General features: G+C 55.3%; 1 long non-coding RNA gene across 7 annotated transcripts in view; it reads right to left on the reverse strand.

Moving 5' to 3' along the window:
• LOC124238863 (uncharacterized) overlaps positions 1-18,620 on the reverse strand; it is a 98,749-nt gene that overhangs the window by 9,889 nt on the left and 70,240 nt on the right. For all 7 annotated transcript variants that reach the window (XR_006888433.1, XR_006888427.1, XR_006888431.1 and 4 more), the window contains one exon: positions 17,439-17,582. This is a non-coding gene — a long non-coding RNA (uncharacterized LOC124238863). The remainder of the gene's footprint in view (positions 1-17,438; positions 17,583-18,620) is intronic.

Consider the following 18,620-nt stretch of genomic DNA (forward strand, 5'->3'; position numbering starts at 1 on the left):
AAAGGAGTTCACAGCCAGGGATGCCTCAGGAGGAGGCCAAGGACATCAGGGAGCTAAGTGGCTATGCCTTCTAGCAAAAGAAGATTCTAGAATTGGCAGAGATTTGTTTGCAGTGTTACTGAGAGGAGTTACTGATTATAATTAGAGCAATCAGCTGGAACTTAGGCTCCATGAGCACCCTAGGCTTTCTCCAAGAGGCTACTCCAAAACCCATCAGGAGCATCTCCACTGAGTCCCAGCCACACCAAGCAGTGTTATGGGAAAACGGAGGACGGGCCTCCCACTACTGTGCCTCAGGGGCTCACGGGCCAAGAAGGATGTAAGACAAAAACAACATAGATGAGTAACTGGATAGACAAAACCCTGACTTGTTCCCTCCCCAGCTTCAGTGGGTAGGTTCTCTGGAGTAGGACAATGAGGGTCCTAGGGAGAAGGTGGGGCTTCCGCTGGGCCTACAACAAGGCATTTCACTGGGGTCAAGACACAGAGGCAGGACTGGGCTAGACACTGGGGGACAGTGTGGAACTGAGTGGGATGGGTTAGGAAGAGGGGAACGTGAGATTTGGAGGGAAGAGGGTGGCAAATTTGAAAAGAGGGAAGGCTTGAGTTTGGACTTGAGCTCATAGTCAAAAGAAATCAGCCCTGCATCTGGGCAGGTGTCTTCCCCCCCAAACCACATATACTCCATAAAAGGTTTTCTCTGGGTAAGACCCTGTGAGGATGCGCGGAGAGCCAAAGGCCAGTACTGAAGAAGGGAGCAGCTCAGAGTCTAGAGATGGCCCTGGACAGACTGTGAAGGAGTGGGGCTCCACCCGTGCCCCCAGGTCCCGAGGAAGCCCCCGGCAGGGGGGAGACACCAACACCCCTGCACATTCCCTCAGGTCCACAAGACAACTGCAGCAGAGACAGGAAAACTAGGGAGAGTGTGCCCCCCACTGGTCAGTGAGGACAGGACTAACTGCCGAGCAGGGCCCAGGGCCAGGCCAGGGAGGCCTTCAGGCCGTAGATCATCTCCTCCAGGGGCCTGGCCTTAGAGAAGGACGGCGAGCCTCCAGGCCATTGCCTTCCTGGCCTTTGGGAAAGTTCAGGGGACCTCTCCCGCTCTGGAATCTAATCTTCGCGCTCCCACTGCTGCAGCCGGGGCCCTGCCCCTGCAGCCAGAGAGTCCGGGACAGACAGGCTTCAGTATGCTCTCTGGAAAAGCGGCCTCTCGCAAGTCTCTCCCTCCCCTGACATTAGGATTGGCAAAGTTCCCGACGGTGGCAAGGTAAAGAGAGAAGAAGTTGGTCCTGCAGAGGGCAGGAGTTTGGAAAGCTCCCAGTGATCTCCTGAGGAAGGGATCTCAGCAGGGCGAGGGGGAGCACTGTCCCAAGGATTTCCCAGCCCAGCAGGCTCCAAAAATGAGGCTAAAACTCAGGTCTCCTTCAGCCCAAGTGGCACCAGGGCTCCCTTCACTGTTGTGATAACCTCACACACATGAAATGCTGGAGGCCAAGGTCTTCTAGGCGCTGGATTTCCCTGGTTCAGGTGTTCAAGCTTGTAAAGGACCCCAGGAGTTGAATGAGTTAATTCCTTCCTCACTTGCAGGAGAAATGACACCCTTTCTAAGGTTTCCCCAAACCTTTCTAGTCATAACGACCTACCTCAGCACTTTTTCTCCCTCACCTAACTCCCTCCTGCTGCAGTTTAAACCTCTGACACAGAGGGAGGAACTGGGCCAAAGGCCACAGAGGAAGAAAACACAGTTCCCATCTTTGAGGGCCCCCAGTCTGACTTTCTCTCCTAAAGGGCCCCACAGCTTCTGGGAGAGACAGGCTAGGCCCTCCTCAAAGGAAAGAGGCCTGCAGCAGACAAATATACAGAGTGGAGCAGAAATCATAAACACATTTTATTTCTAAATAATTTAAAAACCACTGGCATTGTAGCAAATTGGAATATATTTCCAGAATCGACTCAAAGAGACTTTTTTTTTTTTTACAGCAACATATGAAAAATGTCATTTAAATATCCACCAGCAGCTGCTCCACATGTTGGGCTCTTAGGAAAACACTTTCATTCCTATCATCAAAGTCCCTTGATTAATGTTCCACTTTTCTTTGACACTTTTTCCATAGTTTGGAAAAAAAAAATCAAAGGCTATACTATTATCTGGAAGAAAATTAAACCGATAAGATTTAATGTCTGCTATATTCTACAGTCATACCAAAAAAAAATATCATTCAGGCCTTGGGCCAAATGCAAATGAACCTTAGGCAGAGGGCACATCCCCGAGTGAGGCTTTGGGGAGGGGTAAGGCTGGGGCAGATGGGGGAGCAGAAAGAGCCCGGGATCAGGCAGCCGTGGGGAGGGGCTGGCGGGAAGGTTTGAGGGCCAGAGAAAGGGTGGCAGGAGCAGGACTAGGAAGAGGTGACTTTCCTGACTGCAGAGTCCCAGAGCTGGGGGAGGGAAGGGGCGGGTGGCCAGTGGGAATGCCAGCAATGCCCACCTGCAGCAGGGCCTCCTGTGCGGCTGGGATTTTGTGAATGGGACACTGAAGGAGGCAGCTGCCAGGGCAGAAGAGAGAGAAGTGAGTGGCAAGGAGCAGAGGAAAGCAGCAAGAGAAGAAACTGCGCCAGGAGGAAGGCTAGGCAGATGGAGGAAGGGGAAATCGCAGCGTGTCTGGCACGGCAGCCGATGCCATAATTTAAAGGTCAACTCAGTGGAAAAGGAAGAGAAAGAAGGGGGAGGGGGTGGTACTGAAATGACTGCCTCTGCAGTATGGCTCTTAACCCCTCCCACTCCAGCGTGGTCCTGCTTGGCCTCTTCTCTCAACTTGACATCCACCAAATTGTGGGGTCCTCTCTTCCTTCTCTCACCCCACAGTGTGGGCTCTGGAGGATGCAGCAGACCTAGCTCTGCATTCTGCCTCCTCCTGTCACCTCCACAGAGTAGAAGCAACATCACCTCCCCAAACCACAGTTTCTTCATTCATAAAATAGGGATGATAACACCTAACCTCACCAGTTCATTGTAAAAGTTAAACTGTATAATCGTGTAAATGCTGGACAAACTCATTAAAAAGTTGCAAACCTTTCTAGGCTTCTTTGAAGGAGGTGGCTTAAATTTACCTTTGAGAAAAACATGTCCCTTTGTTCTGGGAAAACCACTATTTGGGCAAAGAAAAATGAGTAGCCCATCCTTTGTCCTAAGGCACCCTCTGTCCTTGGAGACGGCTGGCCGCCCCTAGACGGAGGCACTGGGAGGACGGGCTGGGCTCACTTCCTGCCGTCCCCATTTCTCTCCCCAGCTTGTTTTGCAAATGGGTGTATCTTTCAGCAGAATCTCTCCTTCTCTCTTTCTCTTTCCTCTCTCTTGGCTGACTGAGTTGCTTCTTGGGGAGGAATGTTACATTTCTCTGCATGGATTTGGGCTGCCTTGTGCCTATAAATTACGGCAAGTTCTTGGGGAGCTATGCAGGTTTTTGTTGGAATGGTTTTTTGCCGGAGGGCTGAGAAGGAAACCCCAGGGGCTGCAGGAAAGACTTGCAGGCGTGGGTTTCAACCCAGGCGGGGGGAGGCTGCATCAAGTAACCGGACAGCACCACAGACTTCCTGCTGTGGCGCTACGAAAGGATAAAAAGCCCAAACCGAATTGACGTGGAGTTTTTCCGTACAACAGCCATGAGACAAGCCTACACGGCCTGTTGTCTATGGTGGGACAGAACACAGGATGTGAGGGGGTCTCAAGGCCATTCTGGTGCTCCCAGGCCTGAGGGTGCTGGGACAGCTCCAGATGTTGGGCTAGAGTGCCCTGGTCTCATGGAACTGGCCCAAGGGCTGACTGGAGCCCCACTGGCCCCTCACTCCCCTTCCATTATCCCCAGGTGTTCAATGATTCTAACTTAAAGTCACAGCCTGGACTCTACCGTATAGCAGAGACGCCTCCTGCTCTTCCCAACAAGACACGGCTTTGAAAGGCCTCGATTAGAAAGATGGTGGATGTGGCCACCACGGTGTGGCAGGTGATAAGGAAGATGGAGGGTCCTCCTTCAGAGCCCCTATCACTAGGGCTGCAGGTAGCCAGCCATATTCCCAGCCACGACAGTAGGGGAGTTCTACCGTTTCCGCTGGTCTCTCAGGACTGATAAAGGCCTCCTCTCCTTTGGACCCACAGTGACCAGGACACAGCAGCTCAGAGCAGGTCTGCGCCAGGCTGAGCCATCTGGTTAGCTGGTGGCAGGGTCCCAGCCTGATGGCAGGTGAGGATGACCTGGCCTTGCTTTCTGCCTTCCCTTTGTCTTTCCCCTCTCCTTCCCGCAGTGAAGGCTGGGCCTCTGTTAGAAGGCGGGGCCTTCCATCGCAGGGACTCTCAGGCCCACCCTGAGCTCTGTGCAGGCTGCATCTGTGTGAGCCAGGACTTGGCAAGGTGGGGTGAGGATGTTTACGAAGAGGTGCCCAAAGTCAGTCACTGCATGGGGAGGGAGACGGGCCTTGACTTAGACCTTTGACCTTATGCCTGGTGGGCAGCATGAAAACTCTAACTCAGGAGCCTTTGCCAGCCTCAGGGCCAGCACAAGGGAGCCCTGCCTTGTCCACTTGAGGGCTGCAGCAGAGCCCCTGGGGAGAGCAGCACACCTTCACAGCGACCACCAGGGGGCCCTGGGGGACCCTGTGAGAGAGGCTTCTGGCGGAGAGACTTCAGTGACCCCTGGCCTGGCCTGTAGCCCTAGAATAGAAAACAAACCTAAAATCGACTAGCAGATAGTGAGCTCCCTGTCTCCGCAGGTGTTGGGATGGAGGCTGAAGGAGCTGTCTTCCAAACAGGGGAATTTCTTTCTCATACAAAAGGTTGACATGGGTCCACCCCACTCCAAGATCCTGTTGACATGGCCTGGGGCAGAACTGTGTTTCCATTAGCCAATCTGCACACACAGCACTCTGCCATCAGCCATTCAGGCAACAGTGAAGGCTAAAACCAAGAAAGACCGTGAGAGACGAACACAAGTTTCATTCATAGTCTCAATCGAGCCAAATGTAGCTGTTGGCAATTCCTTGCAGATAATTAAAGAGACAGCTCACATTTGCCTAAAATAACTAAAGAATTGAAGGAATAAAACCATTAGTTCCAGGGCAAAGGAGACCTGGGGGTCATGATATGTCAACACATCATAAACCCAAGAAGGGCCTGAGGGCAGGGGCAGCATCTCCCGGGTTGGGACAGAGGCTTCTCGAGAGCAAGGTCTCTGTCCCTTGCCTGACCCCACCCACCACCCTGGGCCAGGAAACTCTGTGCTGGCTGTTGAGAGAGCTGATGTGTCCATCTCTCAGGAGCCCCGCTGCTGGCGGGGACTCCTGGATGGGTTATGGGCTGAGCACTCCACACCCTGCAGTGGCCCAGGTGACAGGCGGCCCATGGCATCCCCAGCTCCCAGCAGCATCTGGTCCCCTCTCAGCCACCCTGACCCGAAGGCCACCACAGAGCGTTATCCCACCCAGGGCGTCTGCACCCAGCACGGCTGCCAGCACTTCTCTGGTCAGCATCTTCAAGAGCCACATGTTCCCAGGACACAGGCCTCCTCTCCCGAGGGAGAGCTCACACCACTGCCTCCAGCCTCTGCCTGCTTGCTGGAGCGAGTAAGTCTCCCCGACTCCCCGGGGCCAACTGTAGCCACTTCTCCATGCCACTCTCTGCTTGATTTCTTCCAGCTTGCCCTGGAGGGTGCCAGGTCTGGCCTGGACATTGGGGACGTGGAAGCGAGCTGCCCTCCGTGGACCTCATATTCAGGTTGCTGATTGCCTCAAGAATCCTCTGAGGGCTTTGATTTCCAGACACCTGTCCCAGGTCATAAACCCCAGCAGAGACCAAAGGCAATGGCTGAGAGCACGCTGTTGGGGCAAGGAGGGATAGTCAGAATCAGGCTTGGCCAGGAAGCTGGGAGGAAGCAAGAGAGGGGAGAGGCCCTACCAGCTGGCATGATGTGCTCTGGGCTCATAGTCTTTCAGAGTCTGGTTGGGTTCAGAGAGGAGGTGTATTGATCAAACTCACACTGAATTAAGTGGGCCTCACCTCTGGGTTCCAGCCTAGACTCCAGCACTCACTCACTCATTCACTCCAGCCTCAGTTTCCTCCTCAGAACATTGTAAGGAACACCCCTGCCCTGCCCCCTTACAGGCATATAATGAGGATCGGTTAGATCTAAAAGCCACTATGAATGTGAAAGATTTTATTCTCCAGCTCGCACTTACAGACCTGCAGGACAGGGAGCTCACTACCTATCAGATGAATGCCGAATGTGTTGGCTTGGTGTCTTCACTGAGTAGCTCACCAAAAGCACACTGGAAAACCAGAGAAAGAAGGAAGCTGATGCAGCTTGAGGCTGCAGCTGGAGACTGTGGCTCCATTAAAATCAAGACCATGACTGGGCAGAGGCCAGACCTCAGAAAGCCAGAAGGTGATGCTCTCTGCGTTTGGGGACTTCCCTGAGCAATGCCCTCAGCCCTGCCCAAACACCTCCCTGGCCTTGACCCGCTCTGCCCTCGCCCCGCGGCATCTGCATGCATGCTAAGGTCTGGGGCTCTATCTCCCACTCTGAAGGCCACACATCTGAGAAGCTGAATGGATTCTGCTTGGCTGTGCCCTGAACTGCCCCGGGCGGGCTGAAGGACATCTCCCCCAACCCCAGGAGACAAACCGCTGAGCCTGGGGCGGCCTCGCTGCCTCCTCAAGGAGGAGCCCCCTGGGAGTGAGGGCATTTGGGGCAGCCCAGGGGACTGGGATGAGAAGCAGGCAGCAAAAGCAGGCAGCTGGTTCAGACCCGTGGCAGGAAGTCACAACCAAGATTCATCCTGGAAAAATGCAACTAATGCTGCACAGCTGGGGCCCACTAATCAGAAACACAGGCCCAGAGGTGGCAGCAGGGACAGGCCCAGAGGGCAGGGTCGACAGCAAGGTGATAATTGGCAGCAAGCTCTAGGTCCCTATTCCCACCCTCTCCGGCTGCTATTTGGAGACAGAGCTGGTCACACCGCGATCTGCAGGGGGGCGGCTTCTCCACCCCTGCCCTGCCTGCCTGTTGGGGGGACACATTGCTCAGTCATAACCTAATACAGCTTAAACAATAGCTGAAGCCTTGGTCTGATCACCAGTGGATGTAGCCGGGTGTGGGGACCTTTACCTCTGACGTCCCCTTCCCAAACCCTTGGGGCCTGTCTCCCTTCCCCCAGCACAGCCTGCCGTTAGGAGAGGTTCTGAGAGAGCCTTTTAGCCCTCAGTGGGCTCCCTGGCCTTGTGGGCACAGGCTCCATCCCCTGGGAAAGACACGAAAGGGAAGGGATTCCAGGGCTGAGATTATGGGGAGAAAGGTGAAGGATTGGGCTAGGCCAGACCCCCTGAAAGCACCATTTCAGTGAGCTCCTGAAGCATTCATTAAGCTCCAGGCCCTGGGTTACAAGGTAATGTTTGCATTCTCTGTCCTCAGGAGGCTCACAGTCTAGGTGGAGAGAGACAAGGGAAGAGGAGATGTCAACACAGGAGAGCCCCTGGGAGCTGAGGGCTAGGAGAGGGGCACCTGAGCGGGTATGGGAGACAGGGGCTGCCCACTGGGATCCTCCAGGACCCCAGGGTGCTCCACTGGTTCTTATCCTCCCCCGCCCCCTTCCCAAGCTTTCCTTCTGCCCTCAGCTATGTCTGCCTCTGGGCAAGCGCTCAGGGCTATAGAGATGGCTGGCCATGCCCCTGTGGAGGACGGAGAGCCCTCTGCAGGGGAGAAGAGGCCAGGCCCTGCAGACCCTCTGCCTAGAGGGTGTCCCCTCCAAAGGGACCTCGCAGTCCGTGAGTTCCCCACCCTCCGCCTCTCCTCTGACGCAGACCCTGCCCATCTCCACCTGCAAGCACAGAAGCCAAAGGATGAGAGAGATTTGAAAGGCCGCCTGGCCCAATGGTAGCCATGCCAGGAGCCCCTCTGGGCATTGCCAGCTTCTGCTGGAGCACTTCCGGGATGCAAATATCCACTCTGAAGGCATCCAGAAGCTTTTGACAGCTCTGAAGGAGCAAAAGAGCAGCCCTGCCCTGCGGGGACCAGAATCCGCCACCCTGAATCTTCCAGCCCCAGGTCCCAGTTCTAGGCTCTGGGGCCTCACAGAAAAAAGTCTTAAAGAACACCACTATTGTGGTTCCAGCTACCTTGCTGCCCTGCTGCCTCAGGGATCTCCCACTAACCCGCCTGACCTGCCCCTCACCCCCGCCCCTGACCCCCAGAGCTCCTCATTGCTCTTGACCTAACACTTCACCCCTCCCTCACTCTGGCCCAGATAAATCCTCTGCTGCAGCCCCAGGTCATGGGGCCCCGAGTATCAGCCCAGGTGACAGCAGAGTCCCCCCATCTTCAGGATAACCATTAGGTCCTTCCATTTATCTCAGGTTGTCACTGGCTTGAATTCACTGGTGGCTCCTCCTGTTGGTAGGACCCTTTCTTTCGCTACTCAAACTGTCTAATAGAGGCAGCCTCAGAGAGCCGAAGTCCTCTGAGCCCCCTGAGCGCACCAGGCCCGCCACAACCTGCCCTCCCTAACCTCCCGGCGAGCCCTCCTCTCCTTCCCCGTCGCCCCACACTGTGCCTGCAGCATTGACTCTGGCACGTAAGCCTTGATGTCCAGCCGCCCCTCCCAAGTCAAAGAAAGCACGGGAGGAGTGAGGCAGGGGGTCAGGGTGGAGGTTTGAGAAGGGAGGTTGAAGGGATGCGAGGGATGGAGGGGACCCAAGGGCATGCGTGGGGAAGAGGGGGCTGGGCAGGGACTGGGGGAGATCGAATGGAAGAAGCAGGGGTCAGAAGGTTGGAAGGGGAGAGGAGAGGAGGAACCAAACGGCAAGGCGGGAGCTGGGAGCTGCCGTGTTGGAGGTTTCCTTACTGCCTGAGTGTTTGCCATGGAATTTCCCGGCCTAATAAAGAAGAATTTAAATAGACCACAAGTTGCTTAATGTTGACTGTATAAATAATCCAAATCCCCAGCTCCCTTTGTTCCACAGGCTATTTGTGTCAAGAAAGGAAGGGGGGGGGAATCCGACAGAAGCCGCCGTCCCAGATCGCGGGATTTGGGGACTCTCTGTTCTCCTCCATCAAGCCCCAGGGAGCAGGGGTTAAGGCCTGGGAGGGGGAGAGTTGGGTTTCCCAGCCAAGCCTTCTGTTTGTGAGTGTGCACACACAGGCACGTAATCCTGACACAGACTCACATGCATACGTGCACACATGTACATACAGCACGTTATTGTCACGCTCACTCATGGGCATGCATACAGACATATGCACGCATGTCCAAACAGGCTGACTCGTGTGCATAGGGACACATGCACGTGCGTACACACTCAGACACACAGAGAGCCCCAGCGAGGCTCAGTCCTCAGGCGCAAGTCCTGTCATGGGTCAGGTCCCAGCCATTTCCCTGTCCATTCTGCTGCTCAGCGACCCTGTGGCACATGGCTTGGGAATCAGGATCTTTCACAATCCTATTGGGTATGTGTCAGAGTGGCTTTGGTCACACTGAGTCACTTCCAAAGAGGGTTCCTAGCGGAGGAACAGCATGAAAACCAAGTTCAGAGTCCTCTAAACCCCACTGTTGGCCAATGACCAAGGTCTCCATGCCCTCCTCCCGCACATGCCCAGTCCTGCCATGCCCACCTATGCAGAGGCCTCAGAGGAGAGGGAGGACACACAGCCATCCCACAAGGTGGAGACCTGGGCCAGCCTGGAAGTTTCTAGTCCCTTAGTGATAGGCATGGCAGTAGAAGGGAAATTGCGATAGAGCACTGCGCCCAATCTGAGGTACCCAAGAGGGAGAAGAGGGAAGCAGGAGAGGGGAGTTGAAAGGGAAGGAGAGGAGCGGGGGAGAAGCAAAAGGGCACCACATAGCGGGATGCCTGACCTCACACATATTCCCAGGTTAGGAATCCCTGTTCCAGTCCTAATTCTGCCTGGTCCCTGAGCCCCAGACCTTCCCTAGCCACCTAAATCACGCTCCCCACCCACCGCACTGCTCACAGGGGAACAGCTCAGACTAGAACAGTAATTGCCATCTGTGTCCAACCTCGAACTCTGCAAGGCCCAACAGATGTCCCAAGAAATCAGTGGCAGGGACTGGCTGAAGACCAAGCCCAGGATATGGGAACTTTGTAGGAGTGAGATCAGAGCCTCCACCCCAAGAAACCACAATTTAACTCCATGCTAAGAATCAGAGAGCAACCGGCATGTGAAGAGTAACCACCCCAGATAACCCAGGACGTATCACCAGCCAGGAATAAAGACTGGAAGAGCCTCAGGTCTGGCCCCGTGCCTGAGTGGTTAAGTTCGCGAACTCCGCTTCGGAGGCCGAGGGTTTCGCTGGTTTGGATCCTGGGCGAGGACATGGCACAGCTCATCAGGCCATGCTGAGGCAGTGTCCCAGACAGCACAACCAGAGGGACCTACAACTGGAATATACAACTATGTACCGGGGAGCTTTCGGGAGAATAAGAAGGAAAAAAAAGATTGGCAACAGATGTTAGCTCAGGTGCTGTAAAATCTTTAAAAAAAAAAAAAAAGCGAATGGAAGAGCCTCAAAAAATGAAGTTCTGAGTACAGAGGAAGAAAAGCCCTGTGGGCTAGAAGTATCAAGGATGTTCATTCATGAATTCATCCATCCATTCATCAAATATTTATTGAGTACCTACTGTATGCAAGCACTGTGCTAGACACTGTCTTCATAGAAGTATGAGTGTGTATATGTGTGTGCGCATGCATCTGGTTTTAGGAATTACCCCCACCCGCCAAACACAAACACAGACAAAAGCAGGCTCCCAGGACCACCCTCGGACCCAGCCCTAATCCTAACCCCACCTTCTGGGGCCAGCAGGCCCTGTACTTCCTCCCCCTGAACCAGTGTTGGCTCCTGGAACCATTGGAGTACAGGGAAGTCGGGGCGGGAGGGGTCCTACATCTTTGCAGCCCTTGGCCAATTTTTCTTAGGTCTATTAAGCCCAATAACCATTTTGCATAATACTCGCTGCCTTATTTCCATGAAGCCCCCAGCCCAGTGCTTCCCTGGTTCCGTTTCTGGCAGGGGCTCCAGGAATGGAAAGACAGGCCCTGCCAGCGGCTCCTTTTCTGGGCTGGCTGGGGGCTTGAGGCTTGGGGCTGCCAGCAGATGGTGTGCATCTCCCAGGCTGCCTGGGAGATGGACGGGAAGGGAAGCAAGGCTGTCCACATGCCCAGAATCTCTGGGCTGTCACCAGGTCCCCTTGATCCTCCTTCCAAGAAGGAAGGGAGAAAACACGTCTTTCCGGGCCCTAATCCTCTCCACATGGGCGGGCACCACAGAGAGCCAGGGCCCCACTGCAGGCACGTAGGCCAGCAGCAGTACCGCTGTCACTCTGCCCGAGGATCCCTCCCCCAGGACCTGCAGGTAGGTGACTGCAGAAGCTTCTGCCTCCCCTGCCCTCCTTTCAGAACCTCCACACTGCCCACCTTCTGCCCCTGGCCTGCCCTCTGCCTGGCACCCCCTTGCATACTTCTGCCAAAGGGAAACTGTGGAGTGCCAGCTGACAGACACCTGGGTGGAAGGAGCCAGGCAAGAAGTGGTTAACCCTGAGCTGAGACAGCCACCTGAACCCGAAGCCCTCCCAATGGCGCCACAGGCAAAGATGCCCAGGAAAGCTTCCTGGGGGCATGTGGGACCCTTACAAATCTATGTAGTGCATCAAGAGGGGCTCACCCACAGCCCTGGACACTCATAGCAGGAAGTGAGGGTCCCTCTCAGCAGTGAAGGACCCCCAGGGCTAGTTCCCCGAGGGGGCTCAGGTCGGGTGGAAACAAGAGCAGGAGAATCGAAGATCCACCGGGATGGAGCCCTGATGGTCAGTGGGAGAGTTGGGGGGTCCTTCAGAGGAAGGCTTGCATAAGGAGATGCTCCTTTAAATCAACTCACAATCTCACCCAGCTGGGATCCCTTGAACTCCAGTTTGCATGACCAATGTTACAGCTCTTTCTTGCTACAGTAAGACAGACCCTCGGCCATCTCCACAGGCTGTGGGCTCTGAGACTGGCTCTTGCAGTTGATCTGGGCCATGTGGGCCCCAGCCCTGAGCCCCTCATGGCCTAATGTTAGTGACCTCCATGTCCAACCCTTGGGTGTTCAGGGACACAGCCACCATGATAAGCACGGGCGTGCAGAGACAGTGGATGCAGGCTGTATCCACAGTGGCAGCTCCTGGCAGCCCCAGTAAGAAAGGACCCATCTTCCAGCCCCTCAGGCCTATCATGGATGCCAGGCTGGCCTCCTCCAGCCACCACAACCACACAGCCTGGACCCTGCGGGCAGGGGAGGCCAGAAGGGCCTGGCCCTGCTTTGATCTTGGGCATCAAAGGCCAGGAAATGCAATCAGCCCTGAAGAGCACTTGCTGCCTGGACATCCCCAGCAGGCACAGGCCCAGCCCAGACCCCTCCTCACGCTTCTCAGGCAGCCTGTGCCCTAGCAGGCTGGCCAAGTGCCCTGGGTAGGGGGCTGGAGAAGCTACCTCTGTCCCCAACCAATTCAACGGCAACTCTTTGAAATAAGAGCTAATTCTGCTGACAGGGCATCTTCCTTTTTCATCCCCCACCCTGTTTCTGTCTCTGTTCCCCTCCACCCCCAATTCCCCCCACCCCAGCTGCCCCCCTGACTTTTATTGTCCCAGACACTTGCGTGAAAACAGGAACTTTGTGCTCTGGGCTCCATCTGCTCCTGCTTATTTCTCACTTGAAGCTGCAATCCTTGGTCACACGTGCCCCCTCCCCATACCCCTACTCCCTTCTACTCAGGCTGCCCCAGAGTCAGGGACTTGTGGGGTCTCTGGTCCCTGGTGCAGGTTGTTGTGGCCCAAGAGAGTGGCTTCCTATTCCAACCTCTGCTTGACCACGCCGTGGTCGTGGACACAGCGGGACTGGAAGCTGAGGTCCAGGCTCAACTCTGGAGCCTTGAGAGAGTCTAACAGCCCCCTCCGCCAAGCTGAGCCCTCGCCCCACTCTGCTCTGTGCCCTCTAGGGCCCAGAGTCACAGAAGAACTCCCCCACAATGCTGGGAGGAATTCAGGGAGTCAGGGAAGCCCTTCCAGACCCCAGCAGCATCTTGCGTGAGTGTACAAGTCCCAGTATCCCCCTCCCTGAGTGGCCCTGGCCCACAGGCCCAGTTTCCAGGAGTCACAAGCCTGAGTGAACACCATCCTGTGTTGCTTAAAGGAATTAAAATGGATCGTACAAAGAAGACTGTGTTGCTAAACAAATGAATAAATAAATAAGCCTCTCATGGGGCACTTCCTATGTGTCGGGCACTTGTAAGAATTTTACAAATATTACCTCCCTTTTACAAACATAGCCTTACCTCTCTGAGGTAGGTGCTATTATAATCCTCTTCATAGTGGTGAGAAACTGAGGCACAGACAACTTAAGGAACTCGTCCTGGGTCACACAGCTAGTACAAGTGACATAGCTTGGCCTCCTCCGTACTCATAAACAGCCGGGGCCCACTCACCCTCGGAATCTTTGCTCATGCTTTGCCCTGGAAGCCTCTCCTTCCTTTTCCTTCTCATCCTTCAAAGCCCATTTCCATCTTCCTCGTGAAGCCCAGGTGCTCTCAGCCCCATTTTAAAGATGAAGAAACTGAGGCCCAGCAGTCATTGTATTTATGGTGAGATCCTACAGGGACTCAGTGCCATCTAACTCGGACTCTCTGGTTACCTAAAAGTCCAAAATCTCTTTTTGTTGGAGATTTTTCCTTCCAAGATGCCCCGAATCAGAGGCCAAGTGAGCAGGTCAGGAGTCAGATCAGCTGGTCAGCGGGCAGGGGAGGCAGCCAGCGCCCCCTGAGGAGGGGGCAGCATCAGGGGGCCTCAACTCTTTCCTCTGAAGACCACACCTCCCCTGGCCAGTGCCCAGTCCTGCCCATCTCCCCAAGGTCTCAGCCCCTCTGCTTCTGCCAGCCTCTGCACCCGGGGAGCACCTCGGCTGCGCCAAACCCCACATCCAGTCAGCAAACCAGGACTTGGGGGCTCTCTTTGGTCCTGTGCTGTCAGCCTGGGGAGACAGGTACAAACAATTGGACATGGTGGGAGGACAACAGACCCCTGGACTGGGGAGAAGGAGAGCTGGAGTCTATTTCTGGCTCTGTTTGCACTGGGGCAGGTCATCTGGCCTCTCTGGGCCTTGATTTTCCATTATGCAAAATAGAAAGGGGGACTCACCAACCCCTAAACACTCTTGCAGCAACCCCTAAATATTCTTGGATGAAAAGAGAGAACAATTGCAAATAGACCAACAGACCTGGAACAGAATTGAGGGAACATACAAAGGCTACATATGTGTGTTCACAAAGGAGGTGGAGCAGTTACCTGCAGAGGCGGCTCTGGAAGGCTTCCTGGGGGAGGTGAACTGTGAACCCAGGTCTTGGAGGAGGTGACGGGAACTAACTCGGCACTACGTAACTGGCAGGGGCCTGGATGAGCAGAGCCTGAGGAGAGGGTGAGGGCCGGGTGTGCTACGACAGAGGCAGGGGAAGGGGCCGCCAGCCCCACAGGAAGCCTCAGCTTGTTGTTGGGTAACTTCTCCTCCTGTTTTCTGGGAACAAGCTATTTGGAGAAGAGGGGGAGGGAGGTCTTAAAGGCTTCCAGATGGGGGCCCTTCTGCTCAGGCCTGCTGCTGTGCCGCCACAAAGTCTGTGCAGCGCTTTCTAAGAATCCCAGCAAATGTTAGCCGGGTGGCTCTGGGGAGGTCTTCCAAGCCACTCTGTTGCCTCTGTGATCCCCACTATCCTGGAACTAATAAGAGGCAACACTCCATCTTTTACTATTATTCTTTAATAATAATATTAACAGGCTGCAGAGACAGAGTTTTGTCTCATCTTTGTGGTCCTCTTCCTTGCCCTGAGATGCTCTCTCTTCTGGGCATCCCAGCATCCCTTCTCTCCACTTTGTCTGGGCCGGTTTGCCCTGAAAGCAGGGGTTGGAGGGAAGGACCTGCCTCTCCCCAAACCATGGGAGACTATTGGAAGTTCAAGAAAGAAGAGAAAATGACACAACCCCGGACCTCCGTGGAGAGCAGGGCCAGGGGCTGGGGAGAGGGAGAACAGAAAGGAGAGAGGATCAGGGTCAGCTGCGGGCTGCCTCCAGCCCCTCCCCCAGCAGTCTTCTCCCCATGGACACAGCAGGGCTTGCTGTGGGGTGGGCTCCCACTTTTCTCCTGGGATTATTTCTTGGGGAAGGCAGGTGGTGCCCATGCTCAGGGACATGCCCCCTTCCTGCCCCTTTCCCAAACTCTGACCATCCTGGCCCCAATTCTGGCTCCTGGCCCGTCCCCACCATCGGCTACTCCCTGAGCTCGGGTGTTGAGGACATGCAGCCCCATTCTGGGGCAGCTGGCCTCATCTGGGCTGCCTAGGACTGAGCCCGGGAAGGATCAGAGAAGGCTAGGGACGGAGACATCAGTGTCAGGGATCAGCCCTGCAGGGTCCCTACCCCTCTGTCCTGCTTGGGATTTGTCCCCCAGCCTTGAGGTGGTGGGATGGGGTGGGTGAGGTAGAGAGGGGGACTAGGGTAATGAAAGGTGACTTTGAGAGGCGGGCTCTATACCTGGGGCCAAGTACAGCTGACCCTCTAGGTGGTATCCTGGGGGAGGGGGAAAGTGAGTCCCCAGGCCTGGCTATTAGAATATGCTGGCTTGGCTCAAGGAAAAGCCAAACCCCAATCCCGTCAGAACTCGGGGTCTCAAAAGGAGAGCAGGTTTCCCCCAAAGCCTGCCCCTCCCCAGACTGTTGCAACACAGGCCTCTGAGGAGAAGGCATTTGTTATGAGTCAAGCAGAAACACATGAAGCACACATCACAAGGGTGAGAGACAGAGGGACAGGGACAGGGAAGGGGCAGACATGCAGAGCCAGAGGCAACCTCCTTGGGCACAGCAGCTCGTTGACTTGGTCTCCAGCCAGTCCTGGACCTAGCTGGGGGCAGTGGATCCCAACTAAGGGGCTTCTGCTTGAAAGACTGAATGGGGGCCTGGGTCAAGGGAGGCAAAGCTCATTGGCCCTGCTGTGGCCCTACCTCTCCCTGAGAGCCCAGAAAGATCTGAGCCTTGGCTCTGGGAGTGGAAGGGAGCATAAGGGAGGGGCTCAGTGGGCACTCACCGTCAGAGAGGGCTTGTCAAAAGGAGCACGGAGAAGCCATTCTTGGACTAATGAGTGACACTCAGGCACAGCCGTGGCTGGATTGGTGTCGGGGATGTGGGGCAGGGGGGTCATATAGAGTAGAAGAGTCTGGCTGCACCATAGGCCTCCACCAGGCCTTGGCTCTTCCCAACAGATTATTCATGTTGAGACAGGGCCTGCTCATGGCTGATACAGCTTGAGGCAAAAGGAGCCAGAGGGGGCCCTGATTCACATGTTCCCACCCTCTGTCCTCAGTCTGCCTTGTGGATCCTCCCTGGGCCACCACCACAGGCAGCACCTGCTCCCTCAACCTCCCGCTCTTCTCTACAGAGGCCTCCTGGTGAGCCCACACCAGGACGTCCTTCCCCGACAGGAGGCCTTTGCTCCCTCTGCTGCTCCCACCTCTGTGGGACCTTCCCAAGAGGTGTCCTCAGGCCTCCAGGTGCCGGCCCCTCCCAGGGCTCTCTAATGTCATCTCAGCCTAGCCAAAGCCAGAAGCTCCATTCTGCTCACTGCCCCTTATTCAACTTCTGACTCCTCTGCCTGCTTCTAGCTAAATCCTTCCTGGGCCAACCCTCACTCTGCCCTGCCTTCAGCTGTGCCACAGACAGATCCCTGGCCCTCGCTGGCCTCAGTTTCCCCTTCCCCAACAAGGTTTGGGAGGACAGAAACTCCCAGTCCCAGCTGGCTCCGATGATTCTGAGAGTTCCAGTGCAGGCAATTGGAGGGGCAAATGTATGCAGATGGATATGCAAATAGGCATGTCCGGGGATTTATGGGTGGCCTTAATTCCAAGGGGAGGAGGTGTGACGGGTGGAAGGGGCATTTCAATGAGGCGGCCTCAGCCGGGCTGGGCCCACTAAATCCTGGCCGGTGTCAGCGCCGTAAAGCACCGTGATGAAGGGCAGGCGGCCCGCGGGAGGGGACTGGTGATTTACGGCCGCCGGAGCCTCCTCCCTGCGGCCGCGCTGGCAAGCGCCGCGGGACAGGGACGAGGAAGGATTTATGTCGCCGCTTCCCCACCCCAGCGGCGGGCAGCCAGGAGAGCGGGAGAGCGGTGGAAGGTGACTTTCACCTTCAGAGGCAGCGCCACGCTGGCACAGCAGCCTGCAGTTTCCACCCAGGATGGGCAGAAGAGGGGAGGGCGGAGGGGGCGTTTCCACCCTGACCCCTGCCCCGCGTAGTCACAGTGGGCTCTTCCAGGCCTCCTTTCTGCGCTAACGCTGCCCCGTGCACCCCAACCCCTGGCCCCGACTGTCACCTTCTTCCGTGGGGCGCTAGCTGTGTATGCCCGACTCTTCTGGACCTGGCCAGGTTCTGCCGGGAAAGAGTGGACGGAAGTGGGTCCTACTGCGATTCTTTAGCTGATGAGAGCTCTCCTGAAGACTGACTTCGCTCTCTTATGCTGGAAAGAGAAAGAACGGTACATTTGGATCTATTTTTGGTGGCCAAAAAAATGAAATTGATCTCCCTCATCTTCACCTGGCTGAGAGGTGCTTGCTGTGTCCTCTCCCTTCCACCCTCCCTTACTGGCCTGCAGGTGAATGCCCCTGGATGGGGGACACATGAACATGCAGGCACCCCTCACTCCACACGCTGCTGAATTCCTGAGGTCACGGCTCAGTTAAATTTTGGGAAAGTGACGTTGCTTCTCCAGTGACTCACAGGAGTGTCTCAGAAGTGACTCATGTGTCGCTCAACCAAGGAGTCCTACTGTGTGCCTGGGGCTGAGGCACAGAGGACACAGGGCTCGAAGGCAACATTCCCCACCAGGTAGTTATCAGGGCTGCCCAGGCCCCGCTCTGAGGGCCTCTGCCTTCCCAGCCACTCCAGCCTCTCTGTAGACAAACTTTACATGTCCTGTTCTCATAAGTAAAGGAACTGAGCCAAAAATCCCTCAGGTAAAGAAAGGCTCCTTTGGAGGATGTAAACACATAAATCAAAAGGCATGGTTCAGTTGAGTTGCCCACTGAGCAGTGTACTCTGAGCTGAGGCTGGCTCCCTCGAGTTCGTTTTAGGTAAATGTGTCCTGGGTTTCTGTATGTTTGGGCCAGCGAGAGCAGAGGGAACTTCTGCCTTCTCAAGAGTTGCTTCCCAGACCAAAGGCTCTGCTTCAGAAACCAGCGACATTTCAAACAGCGCTAACATTTCAAACGACTTTGTCTCTAGCTCCTCAGTACCTCTCCGCAGTAAACTGCAAACTCTGGCCGTATTTCCTGGTACCCCCAAATATTTTGTGCCTTTCTCTGCCTCCCCCTAAAGAGCAAATCCAGTTATCATGAATGCTGTTGTCTCAAGCACATCTCTGCCATACTGAATTATTTCCAAGAACCAGAGTATGAGCGTAAGCAGGGTTCTCTACGGCTCAATACAGACACCAAACTCCAAAGACATTTCCTCTGGTGAGACTTGACCTTGAGATTGGTGCCCAAGGTCTCAGAAA

The sequence above is a fragment of the Equus quagga genome, chromosome 5, assembly GCF_021613505.1.
Source record: "Equus quagga isolate Etosha38 chromosome 5, UCLA_HA_Equagga_1.0, whole genome shotgun sequence".
Lineage (NCBI taxonomy): Eukaryota > Metazoa > Chordata > Mammalia > Perissodactyla > Equidae > Equus > Equus quagga.